Below are 15,117 nucleotides of genomic sequence, written 5' to 3' on the forward strand. Positions count from 1 at the left end.
TTCGGAAGATGGACCAGGCGAGTGCGCTTGGTCCCGATGGCGTTGGACGTAACGTCCTACTCATGTGGGATAAGAAGGGTGAGAAGCTGGCGGACCTGTTCAACGCCACACTGTACAGCGGGCGGTTGCCGAGGTGCCTGAAACAGAGCCGAACCACCCTGATCCCCAAGTCTAGCGATCAGAGTAGAGCCGGCGACATTAACAACTGGCGCCCGATTACGATCGGCTCGGTAGTCTTGAGAGCGTTCTCAAGAGTCTTAACCATGAGACTGACCGAGGCCTGCGCCATCCACCCTCGTCAGCGGGGCTTCACAGAAGCGCCAGGCTGCTCCGAGAACCTGGCCATCCTCGACGGACTTATTCGGGTGAGTAAGTCCCAGAGGAAAACGTTGGCTGTCGTGTTCATGGATCTGACCAAGGCATTCCACACTGTCTCCCACAAGCATATCGCCGAGGTGCTTGAGAGGCGTGGAGTGGACGAGTTGATTAGAGGTCTCATCCAAGACTCCTACAGGAATTGCTTCTCGACAATAAAAACTGCTCAAGGCGACACCAGGAAGATCGGGATCAAGGTGGGTGTGAAGCAAGGCGATCCGATGTCTCCTCTGCTCTTCAACCTGGCCCTTGACCCACTTCTCCACATGTTGGAGAAGCTGGGGGTGGGGTTTAGCGTTGAGGGCACCGCCATCACCTCACTGGCGTTAGCGGACGACCTGGTGATTCTGAGTGACTCGTGGGAGGGTATGTCCAGGAACTTGGAAATCCTGGACAGATTCTCAGACCTTAAGGGCCTGAGGACCAATCCCACCAAGTGTCATGGATTCCTTATTGGGAGTGACGGCCCAAAACGATACACAGTCAACGACTGCGACGCTTGGTCACTCTCGGGAATGCCCATCCACATGGTGGGGGAGCAGGAATCGGCTAAGTATCTGGGCGTCCAGATAAATCCCTGGAAAGGGATCCTGAAACCCCCACTGAGAGAAACAATAAAAGACATGACGGACAAGATATCCAAGGCCCCCCTGAAACCATGTCAGAAGGTCGAGCTTTTGAGAACGTACGCTATCCCACGGATGGTGTACGTCACGGACCACGGCTCGGCCTCCCAAACAGCATTGGACGAGTGTGACAGGGACATTCAGACACAGGTGAAGAAGTGGCTCCACCTGGAGCCATTCACCACCGACAGGTTGCTGTACAGCAGATGTGTGGACGGAGGACTTGGTATCGTAAGATTAGCTGCCCAGATCCCGGCAATCCAGCTGAGGAGGCTGTTGTCTCTGTATAACTCGACCGATGACTGCACCAGGACGATCTCCAGAGCCTCCATCCCAGTGTCCCGGATATGGCAGCTCTGGCGGCAGGTGCTGCGGGATGGGGGCAGGCCGGACAAGACCAGTAGGCCGGACCTGGACCAAATCGACGTCAGCAGGGCGAGCACGTCAGCGTGGAGATCGGTTGCGTTCGACAAGTGGTGTGAGTTGATCAAGCAGGGCTTGGGAACGGTCGTGTTCAAGAGCGACAAGATTTCCAACGGCTGGACCCGGGATCCCGAGAAGCACCGGCTTACCCAATCGGAATTGATCATGGCACTGCAACTCCGTACGAACACACTCCCTACCCTTTCGCTGCTGTCGAGAGGAAGGGGGCCCAAGGAGTCGCAACAGTGCCGACTTTGTCAACAAGAAAAGGAGACCGTGCAGCATATCATTGGGAACTGTGCGGAGCTCAAGAGGAACCGTATGACCAGCCACAACAAGGTGTGCGTGTTCCTCCAGAAGGAGGGTGAAGACTTAGGCTGGCGCGTGATGAGGGAAAAGAGACTTCAGTCTGGAGACGGTACACAGGGAGTGCCGGACCTCATCATGATCCGGGACCAGGTTGCCTTGATCCTTGATGTGACTATCTGTTTCGAAAAGTCACCTTGCACACTATCAGACGCGGAGAAACGGAAGGTGGACAAGTACATGAAGTTCAGGGGGGCGGTGACGCGTCTTTACCCAGGGGTAAAGACCGTCGAGGTGGCCGGGTTCCCTCTCGGGGCTAGAGGGAAGTGGCACCAGGGGAACTTCAGGGTACTTGAGCTGATGGGCATGCGGAAATCAAGGGCCACCAAAGTCGCTGCCATCCTCAGCAAAAGGGCGCTCCTGCAGACGATAGATACGTGCAAGATATTCAAGATCTTGGCCAGATAGTAGAACAGCCTCTGAATGCTTGAGGTAGTGCAAGGGACTTGGGCCGTTCCTCTTCGCGGGAGCCGTCGAAAACTATGGATGACGTGTGGATGGTTAGCGGGTCCACGTCGACGTAAGACGGTAAACGGTACGAAATAGAGATGGACTGGATAGCCATGTTCTATGGTGACGCCGGTCCCCTCACGGTCTAAGAGAAGTCTCCGGAGGGCCAGCCGTGAGGCGTCCATAGGGTCGGAACAACGGATACCCCAAACTCCTAACGGAGCTTGGGGGTGCAGTCCCGCCCAGCTATCAATGTCAATGTGAAGAAATTCTATAAAGCGTGGGTTAAACGGCGGGGGCCAATTACATCTCTCTTTAGTTAGCCAAATGCCTCGTCATCTAATTAGTGACGCGCATGAATGGATGAACGAGATTCCCACTGTCCCTTCCTACTATCTAGCGAAACCACAGCCAAGGGAACGGGCTTGGCAGAATCAGCGGGGAAAGAAGACCCTGTTGAGCTTCACATTTACACACAGCAACCTGTTTTGGGAGTAGAACAGCATCCAGCAGTTGTGACACAAGAGTGTGGTGTGCAATAGGTTTCCAAATTGTGCCAAAATCATGCACAATGCCAAAAGCATATCTACTGTCTGTATAGATATTCACTTTTTTGTCCTTTGTCAGTTTACATTCTTCGATGACAGATGTTAACTCTGCTGCCTGTGCAGACAGTGAAGCAGGAAGTGGTTTAGCAATGAGTGTCATGTGCAGTTACCACAGAGAAACCAACTTGATTGATTGATTGTGTCAGGATTGCGTGATGCTGATCCATCCATGAACAGTTCAACATCAGGATTTTGCAAAGGTGTTTCTTGCAAATCTGGACTGGGGGAGCAAACTTCAGTTATTGTGGCAACACAGTTGCCACAATAACTGAAGTGAGTGCAGAAGACGAAAGAAACTTTAGTCTATGGCCCAAGTAAAACAACAAGATGATGATGGAACTAATGCTGTGGCAAGCTCTGTTGTCTTGCACTCTGTTGTGGTTAAACAGGTACAGGACACCGCTCTGATCCCCGACCTCGCGTCATCCTCGCCTCCGACCACACAGCGCACCCCGCCACCGTACCAGGAAGGAGCCGCAGCTTGGGAACAGGTAAGTGGAATCACAGAGGGTATAAACAGATTGAGCCTGAATAGCCCTGTATCTCAAAAAGCATCATCTCTCTATCCTGATCTGACCAAATTAAGTGGAGAGGAGAGGTCTGTAACAGACCCTCCGATATCAAGCAGAACCAGACAACATTGTGACCTGTCACAGAAAAAACTGTCCGATTTAGTAGCGCCACTGATTGAACTGCCGAATCCCAGACAAGGGGAAGGGCAACCTGATTCGGTTTGGGTCTTCTGTAATTGGACAAAGGAGGACGTGAGAAAGGCAGTAGATGGGATTCCTCATCCACGTAAAGATGTGCAAGCATACATCAATAAAATATATGGGCTGTATAATAGCTATAGGCTAAACGGGGAAGAAATGACTAACTGTCTCATGCAAAGTTTGACTACTGATTGGGCGACTGTAAATGTTGATTGGAGACCTATGGGGGAAAACGGTGAGCCGCTCCTGTGGGACCGAGATAGAACGCTCGGGCTCGGTCCACAGCTGAACCAAATGGCAGAGACTCTTCGAGAAACATTTGGCCGGAGAAATGATTGGGCTGAAATTGATACTGTGGTACAAGAGGAGAAAGAGACAGTAGCACAATATGCTGCCAGGCTCACGGAAGCATTTAATAGACACCGTGGGCTGGAGCCGCGAATCGGAGAGAATGTTAATCCACACTACGAGTCGCAGTTAACATCCTGCCTTCTGAGGGGTTTAAAACCACAGATTGCAAATTGGGTGAAAAAACATCTGGTCGGATGGGAAGGAGAGCAGAGAAGGGTTATTCTCGCACATGCTAAACACGCTGAAAAAGTTCTGGAAAAAAACAAGAAACATAAAAAAGTAGTGATGGTTGCTTTTTCTCTTCTGAGTCCCGCAGGAAGGAAAGTATTTGCTATCGCTGTGGGGAAAAGGGGCCACATCGCCAGAGAATGCAGAAGTCTCATACCAGCTGCGGACACCAGGCGGGGCGGAGGTCAAGGCGGTGGACGGGGCAGGAGAGGACCTTAAAAGGTTGGGTGCAGAATGAGTCGGGGGGGACGGTGTGTTTTTCCACCAGAGACACGGTCTGTACAAGAAGGCGCTGAATTGGGTAACAGTGGGAGCAGCCACAACTCATTTGCAGCCCTCTTTGTGATCATTGCAGGACAAAGTGTGTTTGCTGACAGAGGAGCAGGAAAAAGAGTTAGAAGAGTTACCTTCTGAACTGTGGAGTACAGGGAAAGATGGTGATATCGGGTTGTTATGTACTGCCACACCTGTTACCATTAAACCTAAAAGCTCTTATAGACCGTTGGTCAAACAATATCCTTTGAAGCCGGAAGCTGAGGAAGGTATTTCAGAAGTGATAGACAGTTTGATAAAACAAGGGGTTTTAGTTGATTGTCCTGACTCACCCTGCAACACACCAATTCTGCCTGTGAAAAAAGCTACTTCCAGGTGGCGGTTAGTGAATGATTTACAAGCTGTGAACCGAGCTGTGATTCCACGAGCTCCAAACGTGCCAGACCCCTACACTCTTCTGAACAACATAAAACCCACTAATGTCTGGTACTCAGTGATTGATTTGACCAACGCATTTGTTACCATTCCTTTGAGCCCTGAGTCACAGTTTTGGTTTGCGTTTACGTTTAAACACAGACGACTGACGTATTCAAGACTTCCTCAAGGGTTTCAAGATAGCCCTACTATCTTTCCACAAGAAATTAAAAATGTATTGACCTTTTTGAACCTCCTGAAGAGGAGTCTCAGATTTTGACTTATGTTGATGATATTCTTGTGACTTCTAGCTCGCAGCAAAAGTGCAAAAACATGACTTTGGCCTTGTTGAGATATCTAGCTGCAGCTGGTGTATAAGTCTCTAAGTCTAAACTCCAGCTGTGGAGTCAGGAGGTGAAATATTTAGGCTACACGCTAACTCCTGAAGGCCATGTGTTGGATGAACAGAGAAAAACAACTATTCTGCAGTTACCACAGCCTACAACAAAGCGAGAGATGATGTCTTTTCTTGGTACTTGCAACTTCTGCAGGTTATGGATTGCTAATTATGCCGAAATTGCACAACCATTACAGAATATGATTTATGGTAAAGCAATGGCTGCTTCAGATAAGGTGGTGTGGACTGAGGAGGGCGAGCAGGCTTTCACAAAGTTAAAGCAGTTGATAGCTTCTTCGTCTGTACTTGAAAAAGGATTTCATACAAACAGTGGATTGCAAAAATGGTTTTATGACATCTGTCCTGTTACAGGAGTTTGGGGATAAATTAAGACCTGTTGCTTTCTACTCCTCCAGACGTGACCCAGTACTCACCCCGGTGAGTGAGTAGTGGGTCCGTACTGCCTTCTCAGCCACTCCTCAGGTGACCTGTAAGTCCGGCTCCACAGGGGGCGCCGTGCAGATAGAGGTGCAGTGTCGTCTCAAACCGGTGAAGATTTCTGTGTTTTTTCAAAGTGGGCCCTGAGGATTTAGGAGTTGAAAGGTTTTCGGGCTGCTGCTGCCACCTGGTGGACTTGAGGAATACTGAGGTCATGGCGTCCCAGAGGAACAGACAACCTCCATCACCAGCACAGGAGACTCCAACAACCATATACAGTTCCTACAGTGGTGGTATTATTGGTTACTGTGTAAAAAAGTGATGATTGTTTTGCTCTGTGTGACTGTTTTGATGATACCAATCTGCATATGGTTCTTCCCTACTATTCATCCTTATCTATCATTGCTCAGAGGGGCCCGGTCTATGGAAGATGATGTCATCATCCACGCTCAGGATGTCTGGCTGGGAATGATCTCTGCAAGGAAATCACACTCCACCATGTACACACTTAACTTTTGGTATTCTTATGCCAAGTATGTTGCTGAATCCAAGAACCGCTCTAATTGCTATGTGTGCAGCCATATGCCGATTGCTACAAACAACCCCCATGTTGTCCCCAGACCTGTTAAAGACTTAAAGAGTTTGTTTCCTGATATCTTGGTTTCTAGTGTCGACTCAACGGTTTTAAATCAAACAGTTTTTAGGACAACTGGAAATGTGTTACCACCCCTGCGGCCTTACTCAGGTCCAAAGTTTTCTAGGTTTAAGATTCTCAGTGCCGGGAGTGAACCCTTGTTTGGGCCGGTCCATTTGAGACCCGAAATTAAATTTGATTGTTTTGCTCAAAATGAGTTCTGTCTGAGTCCTCCTCCATCAGAGTAGGAAAGATCCCAAAACTTTTCTGCTCTACTATTTCCAGTCCTTGTACCTCGAACATTGGCAAAGCATCCCTAAATTATTCTCAGGTAGTGATGGGCAGTGCGTGTGCACCTTACTTCACTGTGCCAGACGTCCTTGGGACATATCCACAGACTGATGTAATGTTTCTCTGTGGGTACTACATGTATGCTCAACTTCCTCCTGGCTGGCTGGGTCGCTGTGCGGCTGTGGAGCCGACTGATCATTCCTTCATTGTTTCAGCTATGCCCCACCCTGGTGAACTTCCGGGTGAGCAGCGTATGAGGAGAGATGTAAGTCAGCCGCATGATCCTGTCTGGTGCTCTAATGTTCCAGAAGACCATAAGTTGTGGTCCACTGGTGAAAAAGTCATGCTGTCACTCTTCCCGTCTCTTGGAGTGGGTAAAGTGATGCTGAGGATGGAAACTATGAACTACAGGTTCTCTGGGTTCGTAAACACTACGTTGGTTATGTGGCAGGCTGAACGGGAGGAGTTGAGAGGCCTCAGGGCCGTGGCCCTTCAGAACCGCATTGTGCTAGATCAACTCACTGCAGCCACTGGAGGTGTGTGTGCTCTCGTAGGTGCCTCATGCTGCACATACATCCCTGCTAATGATGATGAGGGAGGAGTCATTCAGCAGGCTATTGCTAATCTGACCTCATTGCGTGATGTTGTTGATCATGACTCAACATTTGACAGGTCCTGGTTCGTAACCGGTCCATGGTACGCTGTTTGTTTGAAATTATTGGCTCCAGTCGCTCCATTTTTGATTCTGATCTTTGTAAGTGTTTGTTGCATCATTCCCATTATCAAGGCACTGGTAAAGAAGTCTGTAGCTGTGGTCATGCACCAGGAAGCAAGATATCAAGAACAACTCCTACTTTTGGATCTGTGATGTAATGTTACAGAAGAAGGATTCTTTATGACGTTAATATTGAAAATCGTGAGAAGTGATATTGACTGATGATTCTGATGGAAACGTTGTAACTTACTGATGTGATGTATTTTGATCATTTTCATCAATTATGATGGTATAATCGATATTGTCAAAATTATTAATCACTATTAATCATTAGTAATTAATTACTGACTTAGGCATAGTTGATGTTGATTGATTTATGATTGTAATCTTTTTATCATGTATCCATGTAATCATTTTAAAATCCACTTTTATATCTATGTTCATTCATGATGATTTGATGTTGATGTTGATTGTATCCTGTATTATTTTATCCTAATCAATTACACATTTAGTTCTCACTATACATTTTTTCTATGTTTTTGATTTTATTCATTTGTTTCACAAAGTATAAACAGGGAAAATGATCCATGTATTAGTTAAGTAGGTATGGTCATATGTATGTATATATTTGGCGGCAGGGCCTTGAGGGGAACACTATGATAGTTATATGGACATCATGTGGAAGGGAGAGCTCTGTAAAGCTTTGTCTAGGTCTGTTAGAAGGAATCTGTAAACAACTAAAGGTGCCTCCCCAGGGCATCAAGGCCGTCAATATATACTAGTGTCTTTCCTTTGTCTTGTCAGAATTCTCCACGGAGACTCTGTGGACTCTCCGTGTCTACAACATATGTTTGGTTTGGATTAAAGAGACGCTTGACTTCAACCAACCTCAGTCTATTTGGTCATTTTTACCTATCAATAATCCCTCAAAAACAGGATTATACTGAACATAACGATCAGATTTAACTCAATATTTCTGCATTTTCACATCGTCTCACCCATGGATCCAAATCCTGCCATTTTCCTTCCCTGTATTTGGAAAGTGACATGTGTGGGTATGAGTCAGGAACCTCAAACAGAGAATCCCACCCTGAATCACTGAAAGGGAACTATAGTGAAGATTCATCAATCTGCTTTGGCTTTGTTTGTTCAGGCAAAGTCACTGAAAGAGCACATCTGTGTTTATTCCCAAACATAGAACTTAACGTTAGCTTTTCTCTCAGGCAACCTTCTTTGAACCATCTTTTCTCAAACTCTGCATCTCTCCCTTCATGTATGTGTGCAGTGCAGTGTAGATCTTGTGGTTGCATGTAGTCTGTGTTGAATGTGAGCACGCGTTATCAACAAGAGCGGTGTTTACGGAAGTCACAGCTGATGTGCAGAGCTTCCATTCATACACATAAAGCAGCGTGTCAGGGCTGTATTTCACTAATATGTGAGTGTCACTTGTTCCAATAACAATAACCCCTTTTGATGTGGAAACAAGACAAATACCCAATAAACACATCACAACTCGTCCCATTAGATTGATTGGGCAACAGTTTGACAGCAACAATGAAAGCTTCAATTTGCCTGTAACATCGTCAGAGCATGATAATGGATTTTTCCAGAACGGTGTCACCTGACGCCCCTACAGACTTCACGTATCTTCCTCTCATCTTTAGAGGTGTTGAAAACGTGTCTAATAACAGAGTGTGTTGCACCAGATCAACAAGAAATGTTACATGCTTACCATGTACAAGGAGTGTGTGTGTCGGCATGTCTGCGTTAGCTTCAGTTGAGTATTTAGCATATGTGCCTACAGGCTGTGTGTTTCCTGCTTCTTCTCTAACTGAGCTTTGGCATCATCAATCAGTGTGTGTGTGTGTGTGGTGCAATCACCCATCTGATGTGTAGGTTGTCTCTCATCGTGCGTCAGTGTGGTCAAAGGTGCCGGTTCCTCCCCCTCCCGGGCCGCCGCCCCGAGTCCATCGGCCTTGTGCTTGTAAGTTGGATTTTTCTTCTCTCGCCACAGTGACAACAAGCATCTGGATCAGTGGTGCGTCGTCCTCCACGGCCCCCTCTAAGTCCACCTCTGCTGCGGCCGTGTCCGCGCCCTCTGGCGTGTCCTTGGAACATAGTCGATGCAGCCATGTGGAGATCTTTCTCTTTCTTTTCTCCTTTCCTCTTCTGGCTTTCTTTGAGGATCTTCTCAGCGTGCACAGCATGTGCTTCCATGAGTCCCAGGTGATGCATATATGTTTCACCATGTTGGAAATATCAGGTTTCAGTCCATTTAGGAAGCTGTTTCTCAAATGTGCTTCCCATGCTGTAACAGCATTATTCTTCAGGTCAGCTGGAGGTGTCAGGCTGCTGTGTGTGTTGTGAACTTCTGTCAGACCAGTGAGATAGTTGCAAACACTTTCATCATCTTCTTGTTTACGTGAGGATGTTTTGCTCATGTCCAATCTCACAGGGAAAGCTGCTTGGATCTGTGATGTGAACTCTATAGGCTGTGCTGTCATTATGCGCCGTCGGGGTCAGCCAGTCTCACATCACTCTCTGGATATCCTGCTGAGATCTCGGCCCAGTTACTGCCCATCTTTACCACCAGGAGCCGTCTCACTTCAGATTCCTCCATCTGATGGTGATGAAAGGTGAGTCGTTGCCTGTTTCACGTCCTCCATAGTCCACGGTCTGTGGATTAACATGGCATGTCCATCTGCACCTGCTACCTCCATCATGGGGAGATTCAGGATCATGTTTCCCTCTGTGTCAGTTCTCACTGGAGATGGGAGGGTGATGAATGGATTCATAGAGACGACGGATGGATTTTGAGATCCTTCTCATACCAGACCAGACCTGGTATGAGAAGGAGAGGCAGCTTTGTCCTGGTAAGACAGATGTATCAGGGTAGATGAGGGGAACCGGAGACGGAGGACAGTCAGAGTTATGTGGCGGTGGTGCTCTTGGCCGTGGATAAGGCGTCTGACGAGCTCGGGCTGCTGTTCATCTTGTTGTTGCGGCGGGTCGATGCGTCTCCTGGGCGGCACCCGGTCGAGTTCAGAATCCTGCATTTTGACACACTGAGACACAGATGAGATCCTACCTGTCCCTGCCTGTGGTCTCCTGTCCCTGTTTTGTGCTTCTTTCATCCATAAACTAAAAGCTTTCCGATCTGTTATCAACTTACTTTTGTCTTTTTTATTCTCAGTCTCTTTTTCCTTCTCCTGCAGTCTTTCTCTCAGCTGATTCAGCTGTCTGATACTGAAACTTTCTGTGCTCGGAAAGCTAGATTCAGTCATCCAGATGTTGATTTGTTTCACAGATGAATCACTATAGTTCACTCTCATGTAGTTTATTTTTGGAGCGGACAGGTCCACATTATCATATCTATCCTTTGTTTGATGTCTACTGTTAACACTACCCATTCTGGCAGATTAAAAGACAGATTTAAGTTATGTCCTCAACTAATCTCCAAAGTACAGCCGTTAAGAATATCAGAAAACTAATCAATGTTAGTGAACCCAAAAAGGTGATCAGAACAGAGACATTATCTACGTTTTCTATTACTTCACACAATATTATAACCCAGTAATCATTCTTCCACACACTATTGTGATAACAGTGAACTCTCTTTAAGGTGGACTCATCAGTGCAGCTCCAGGTTTCTACTGAACCTGTCTGGACTCTTTCCTGATCAGCATACAGTCACAACAGACTGATGTGGGTTATTAAGTGCACATAGCTTTTATAGACAAGGAGTCTGGTAAACATATCAGAATGTGAGTGGGGTGCAGTGCTGGATGTCATCAAAGCTATCAGACTAATTATAAAGAACTGTAGCATGTCCAGGATGATGCTACTCCCTACTCTGATCCAGTGTCAAACATAATGAGCACAGATGTTACATGTTCAAGGTTTTACATTATGAGTTTATAACTGTTAGTGTGATGCAGAGGATACAAAGTGTCTGTTTTCTTCTTCTTCTTTGAATTAGACTAGATGCTAACATAGCGTATCGCTGCCCTCTACTGTTTGCTATTGATGTTCCTTTAGACAGTGATATATGTGTTGTTAGGCTATATAGTCCAAAACTGGACAATATTCCATCAGTAAAGTCCACAGAGTAAAAACTGTTTGTCCAGCTGTGTCCATGTGTCTGAACAGCTTCATTATTTGAAGTCAGTAATTATTGCACTGGATGAAAGAATCCTTGTACCTTCGTCTCAAATCGATTTCCTTCTTCTGAAACTAAAGTCTAACAATGAAAAACGGAGCTTTTTAAAGTTATTGATGTATGTAACAACATTTTAAAAATACAAATACAGCCGTTCACCGTTTACTGTTGTCCCTAAACTATCATTCTGTGGTTTTTTCCCTATTATGGGTTTTTGAACCAGAAAAATCCAGTTTCCATGACTACAAAATGCAAAATTTAGGCAATTTTCATATTTTTGTTATGAAAGACTGAAGCGGAAGAATCTGTGTAGTTACCCTCGTCTCAACTGGTTAGAGGGACTAAGGGACTGGAAAAAGAAAGAAATCCCATACTCATGTCAATGGGAATTCCCAAATGATGTAATGGGGGGTTCGGGGGCGCTGAGGGATTCATGCCACATGCCAGTGTGTTTTATATTTATGGGAATTATTAAAAGTTTGTGGCCTCTGATGCCTTAGTGCAGCACCTGTTAAATACCTGAAGTTTTCTACATAGATCACTACATTCATGTACTTTATAGGACAGGAATGACATCATCCATGAACCAGACAGAATAGTGAAATGACATAAACTATAGTCTGTGTTCTGGTACAGTATAATGTTTGATAAATCTCAGCCAATATATCAGGTCTGAAGTTGGATTTGATTTCTCTTATTGTAGTTAAAGCTGCAGCTGAATCACTACATATGACTGAGTTGTCTGGTTTATTGTTCTTTATCCACCAAAGTGCACATTAATATTGTCAACATGTCTGCTGTGAATACTGACATCTGATATGTCTGTTTTGAATTCTTCATTACTCCAAATGCCACTTTCCCGCTCTCTGGATCCTTTGATCCATCTGTATTCTGTAAATATGAACTCCATCCTTGTTGCAGATGAGACTTCACTTCCTTGACTATATCTCCTGATTTCTATCTTTTGTTATTATTCAGTATGCATAGATTGACTTCAGGTTCTGGGATTATCCATGCTGGTACAACTGACCAACACATTCATATTAATGATACCAGTTTCCCGCCTTAGATCTTCACTTATTTCCAAAGTTTCTTCTTACTTCTGATTTCAGAGAGATGATTGAATTTGTCTAATCGGCACTATCAGCTGGGTAGCACGCGCTGTCCGATTGGTCATTGCACGCTATCAGCCGGGTCATTGGGACATACTGTCTCAACACACCTGACTCAAGGCTAGCAACAAGAAGGAAGGTCGGTCAGCAGTGTGTCAACTGTAGAAGTCTTTATGCAAACTTCACTAAGATCAATGAAAATTTAAATATATTTAAACTTAAATTCAATTCAATAGCCTTATCTGAGACATGGTTAGATCAAGAGAAAGGTATTGATTTCCATATTGATGGTTTCTTTATATCAATAGAACCAACAACAGGGGAGGGGGTGTGGCCCAGTATGTGGACAGTGACTTGATCACAAGATATTAAGACAACAAAACAAACCAATAACAACTTCCCCTGTCCTTCTATGCCAGTCTCTTTCTGATTGTCCATGTCATATTTGTTTAATATGCTATTTTTAAATGTTCATTTAAACTAAATGTTCTGCATGTTTTCAGTTCCTCACTGCAGCTGTTCCATAAATTAACTCCTTTGACTGTAATACAATGATATTTTACATTAGTCCTCACTTATCATTTATTGCACAAGTCATGTTGACGTTCTCTCATTTGAAACAACTTTTGGATACTTTTAGGTAACAATTGATTTTTAACTTTGTACATGATTTGAACCGTTTTAAATTCAACCTAATCTTTAAGTTTTAGAGCCTTTAAATTGAATAAAAAGTGGGTTTCTTGGTTCTCTATGTGGTTTTGTTTACACAAACTTGTGTGCTGTGCATGTAGCAGATGTCCATATAAAGAAATCCGTCACCAACTGACGTCAGCTTGGGCTGAAAGTAGAAAAAAACAAGTTAGAAACAGCGTTCAGAGCAGTCTGAAGCTGCTGCTTTCTGCTCACAGGGATGACTGTGACATACGTTTACCTCGTTATTTGACACGTTGGCCACTTTTAACATGAACATCCGACACACAAATACACGCATAATATATATAAATAAAAATATGGAAAAAGCATAATACGTCCCCTTTAATAAAACCAATATTTAAACCAATTAATAAAATAAAACTATTACACAAAACTTAAATGTATTTCCCTTTTGCTTTCCAACCTTTCTCAGAAGTTATGACCTCTCTTTATCTTATTTACCAATAACGGAGCTCCTAATTTAAGGGCACACACACACACACACACACACACACACACACACACACAAACAAAATAAAACAGTGTCCTTTAAAACCAGAACCAAACGTTGCAGGTCTGAGTCGTTGCTCGGAGCGTAGTGACCTGAAACAAATGGCCGCTGCACTAGCAAATGCAAGCTACAAAATAAAATAGCAGGTGCACTGGTTAATTGTTACTCACTAATCCCTGAGTTGAAGCATGGGCGATGCATGACGAGAGGAATGATGAGTGAGGTTACAGGCTGGCGGGCGACAAGTCCAGACGAAGTGAAAGCTGAGCGGGAGACATCAACTCGTCCATAGAGTCCAAGGACTGTTTCCTGGTCCTCCGTCTATTAGACGTACATGACAGTTGTTCTCAGTCACTTAACTCGTCCTAAAGCTCCTTTACTTCTCATGCCGAGTTCATTTTGAGCTTTTAACTAATTGACATTAACACATGCTAGCAACAAACAGTAACATTAGCTGCTACTACGGTGAAATATGTGCTAATATAACTAGCGCGCTAAAGCGCTAATCGCGATTAGCATCTACCTTTTACACGCACTACGTCGTGATGAAGCGATACAAAAAATACATACACAGAGGTTATTTACCTTCTGCATGTGGCTATTATGTCCGTTACCCGTCGGTAAAACTCTGCATCCATCAACACAACGAACATAAACAGTCTTCATCCATGGATGTACAAAGAGAATTGGATACAGCGTCGGCGGCGGGGCCTCGTTCATGCGGCCCATAGAGCATGCGCACTAGTAACGGTCGCCGGCCGAGTCGACTACTTCCGGTTTAGGCCTCCGGCTAACTTGAATGGGGATGAAACAATTCAATCGTGCGGCTCCTCTTGGCTTTTGAAATGTGATCGGACCAAATGGATCAAATTCTGATAGAGAGACAAGTCATTTCTTTATACGTCCATGTCTTCAACAGCGTAAACAACCTTCACACAGCTCCTGTTCGTCGTCTGACCAGCCCGTGGCTTTACTCTGCGGGGTCTCCTCTACATCCCGCCCCTCCACCTTTACAATTGGCTGACAGGTTGGTAACAACCAATCAAATCAACAACATGTTAAGATGGACAACTTTATGTCCTCTGGGACTAGGTTGTGGGATAAACACGCTGCTCTCATGTGAACAGCAAACAAACTACTTGAACTGCATGAACTTCACCAACACAATGACAAAGATTTATTCATCTGCCTGTTTTTAATTCACTATGAACTGTATTAAACATTCAACTTAACTGGTTTGAATAGAATAATTTTTAAACATTTAAAAATGATTTATTGATCTTTATTTATTTACATATTTGTCTAAAATGAAAACTTTTTTTAGACTGAGCTACATTTGA

The 15,117-nt window shown here is 44.9% G+C and overlaps 1 long non-coding RNA gene across 1 annotated transcript; it reads right to left on the minus strand.

Moving 5' to 3' along the window:
* Positions 1–13,610: 13,610 nt before the first annotated feature.
* Positions 13,611–14,800, minus strand: LOC122983174. The gene is made up of 2 exons (XR_006403600.1): positions 14,363–14,800; positions 13,611–14,098 (listed from the first exon to the last, which is right to left on the minus strand). It is a non-coding gene; the product is annotated as an uncharacterized LOC122983174 (long non-coding RNA).
* Between the last annotated feature and the right edge of the window lie 317 nt (positions 14,801–15,117).

This window comes from Thunnus albacares, chromosome 5 (assembly GCF_914725855.1).
Source record: "Thunnus albacares chromosome 5, fThuAlb1.1, whole genome shotgun sequence".
Classification (NCBI taxonomy): domain Eukaryota; kingdom Metazoa; phylum Chordata; class Actinopteri; order Scombriformes; family Scombridae; genus Thunnus; species Thunnus albacares.